The 3,702-nt window shown below is 41.2% G+C and overlaps 1 long non-coding RNA gene across 1 annotated transcript; it reads right to left on the bottom strand.

Annotated features, from left to right (window-relative positions):
- Positions 1-2,449: 2,449 nt before the first annotated feature.
- On the bottom strand, positions 2,450-3,686 carry LOC308283809. The gene is made up of 3 exons (XR_013961970.1): positions 3,580-3,686; positions 2,843-2,908; positions 2,450-2,739 (listed from the first exon to the last, which is right to left on the bottom strand). It is a non-coding gene; the product is annotated as an uncharacterized lncRNA (long non-coding RNA).
- Positions 3,687-3,702: the final 16 nt, after the last annotated feature.

The following is a 3,702-nucleotide window of genomic DNA, read 5'->3' as shown; positions in this document are numbered from 1 at the left end:
CCCTTTTCACATTGGCCTGTTATAGCGCCACCAGCAAGTCGACTTTTTCCAAACACATTTTTGGAACAAAATGCCTCAAGTCATGCAGGGTCACATTGCTATTAAAGGCCAAAGAAGACATGGCACCCTTTTCACATTTACCGCCACCAGGACCTATCTTACCTGGTGGAGACCTGTGCTCGGAAGAGCACTGCTTCTAGTTCACCCTCATTCTATTTAGATAAAAACATTGAAGGCACATTTGGATAATTAGATGTTAGGCATCTGGCTTTATACTGCCATGTGCATTTTTAATGTTTCCTTTTGCTCCTTTTTTTGTTTGTGTTTGCTTTCTGTTTTATTCTATTTTCTTTTGTGTTGACTATAGCCTATAATAGCCTACTGTAGGCCTACACATGTACACATTGTCTACTCCTACACTAAAAACACCTCAATGCCTCACTTTGTAACTTTCTTCTTATGAATATACTGTAATGTTTTCAAATCGGCATGGTAGAGTATGTTAATACAATACAACTTAGGCCTATACAATCTGCATGGCAGAGTATGTAAATACAATATAACTTATACAATTGAGGTGGTTGTATTTTGTCTCCATGCTCTTCTATTGAGACATTTAGATTGTGTCAAAGCCAAAGGTTGTGTCTCACCTAGAAGAACACAGGATTATCTGAGACCGTTCAATGAATACCCTGAGCAAGCAGACCGGCTCTAATTAGCTGCTCAATGGTAAACATGTAATAGCTCTTATTATGCAGGAAACCAGATTCAAATCCGTGGTAGAGGAGGAAAGTTACATTGTGTTGATTTAACATCTCAGCGTTACCTTGGTACCTGTCAGTGTGGCCCAGCTTAGTGACCTAGATCAAGCATCTTCAACAGGGGGTCCGGAACCCCTAGGGGGTCCTCAGAGTTACTACAGGGGGTCCTCCAAATCGTTGTGTGATAGAAACTTTTTTCCTCCTTTTTTATATGCATGAACTTGAACCCTAGTGGCCATATCCTACTTTATAGCCAAAAATAGCAGATCTACAAGCTCACAACGCCTCACAGTGGCAGTGCGAGGCGTTGTGAGCTTGTAGATCGGCTATTTTCGGCAAAGAGCTTTGGTGTAAAGGGGAAAAATGGAAGACCAAGTACAGAGTGAAAGGTCAAGTTTACTATGTATTGAAGTGTTCAAGTGGTTAAATATCTGAAAACACAAATTGACATGAATACAAAACACATTGATGATCATGCTGTCAAACGATGAAACTATATGGAATCTATTAAAAGGTTGTGCAGAGGTCCTCTGCTTCATCTCTCTCAACTAAGGGGTCCTTGGCCTGAAAACCTTGTTTCTAGGTCACTAAACTGGGCTCCAGGTGCTCAATTGTATAGGTCTTAGAGAGCACATTAAGATAGTAATTTGGGGACCCCCTGCCTATAATAATTTGGGACCCCCCTGAGGGTCCCGACCCCAAGTTTGGAAACCACTGATCCAGAGGCAGTGATTAACAAACTTTTTATTTCAAGGACCCCCAGTCCCCCAATGATTTACATAATGTGCAACATTGTTTTCTCACTCAACAGTAAACAAACCAACACACAGTGTAGTATATAGCCTACAACTGTCCTGTAAGTGTATATAGGCTATGCTTGGGTGTCTGCACGTTTCTGAAGGGACAGCGACCCATCTTTGAGCCACAGACCAATTATTATGGTTTGCAAGTATATTATTTTCCCTGATTCCTACATTTAAAAACATGTTAAAAAATCTATGAAAAACGTTTTTCAAAAGCATCTAAAACTAATCAAATAATGTCCACAAATAAGAATAAGAATAAGAAGTTATGGAGCAGTGAAATTAGCACATCTACAAGCTCTACAAGCTTAGATCTGGTATTTTCACTAGTTTGGGCAAACATTCAATTTGTCTTTTGGGTCTTGAGCTAAAAAGCTTTGGAACCACTGTACTACTCAAATCCAATATCTGGCCATTGTGCATTTACTGTTTCTAACAGTTTTATAACTACAGTATCAGTATGATGTCTGACTCACAAACCACAACATACTGCAATTAAATAAGAACACAAGATCAGATTTAAGGTGATTTAAGGTTTATTGGCATTTGTTTTCATCCAAAATAAGCAAGCATGTTGAGGCTATAAAGCATTTCGGGAACTGCATAGACAATTACAATCTGATGCAAACACAGATTATGCTTGGACAATTAACGGTCAAGCATCGTGTCATTACATATGCACAGCATGTCTCAACACACTGGTAATTTGTGCTCCCCAGTATGACCATAAGTAACGCACGCCCCAAGCGATGGCCATGGGTATGCCTATCAGACAGACAAGGATAAAGATTCCTATTATCTTGCCAAGCCAATACTGGAAGCCACTTCCTCCACCTCCTCCTCCTCCTCCTCCTCCTCCATCTTCAGAAAAGATTCCATCGGCAACTGCCTTGAAGACTTCCCATGAAGGCTCCTTTAAGACCTCTGTAACCAGTTCCTTGATCTTTGGATCATGAACCAATTCATCTCCAACCCTTTGCAGATGCTGGCCTAGCGCCGCAAATTTCTGCATTCTCACCTCCTGGTCCTGGGTGGGAACCGGGGGGTCATACGCGTTGCTCTGCCCATGACGACGACGAGCCCGCTCGGCAGCGAAATTCGTCATTATCGCCTGAAGATCTCGCTGATCTTCACTAATGACTTCGTCTGCTGATGATGCCATTTCCTGCTGAAGTCTTGAGACAGAATATATATTTAAAAAAATATATATCACAAAAAGATGTAAAGAAATAATAATAATTACATTACAATATCTAACAAATTAAATTAAGCCATTACTGTTTAGTTTATAGGAATCAGGGGAGGCTGCAGGCTGTGGAGTGACGGACCACACCGTGATTCCACCTAATGAGAGAGACTTCTGTTAACAACTTCTCAAAATAAAACAACAGACTGCTGATGTATTCCTTTGTCCAATATAACAGTGTAGGCCTACATCCGTTACTGGGGGGAAAAAATCGCACCGGTGCGAAGTGAGCGGTGCAAACACGACAAACATGCAGATGTCCTTGTATGTTGACATCACTGTCAATATGGAATTAATATAAAACATCCTCTGCTCAAGAGTTAACATCTCTAGAAGTGTCAGCAGCCAAAGTTGGCTTTTTCCTGAACGCCAAAAGGACAGAATGCCTGCTTCTGAATGAAGACTCTGATCATTCAACCATCCGCTCCATTGGCGGCAGTGACATCAAAGACATTCAATAACTCGGATCATACAAAAAGATTTCCTGACAAGGAAAGGGCAGGCCTGGAGTGCTTGCAATAAGCTACATCTCATATGGCAGTCAGACATCTCAAGAGCTACAAGATCAACCTGTTCAAAGCCTGTATGGTGCTGAAACAATGAATATTGGAGTTTCGGGATCATCTTGACAGAACATACACAAGACTCCTACACAAATAGTAGTAATATAGTAATAAGTCTCCATGAGTGAGTAATCGATAGGAGGGGTAAAACAATTGGGGGACGAACTATCCCTTTAAGTAGACAGATATTCAAAGCCATTACATACCTCTTACAGGAAGATATAGCGGTGATCAGGCAGACAGGACAGTTGTAGCGATCTGCACCTGTTACTTCTGGCGGTTATAGGCTTGTGCAAACACACACACACACACACACACACACACACACA

Source organism: Nannobrachium achirus (assembly GCF_963921795.1).
Source record: "Nannobrachium achirus genome assembly, chromosome: 4".
NCBI classification, from domain to species: domain Eukaryota; kingdom Metazoa; phylum Chordata; class Actinopteri; order Myctophiformes; family Myctophidae; genus Nannobrachium; species Nannobrachium achirus.
Note: the sequence above shows the minus strand (reverse complement) of the source record. Positions and strands in the feature narration are given on the sequence as shown.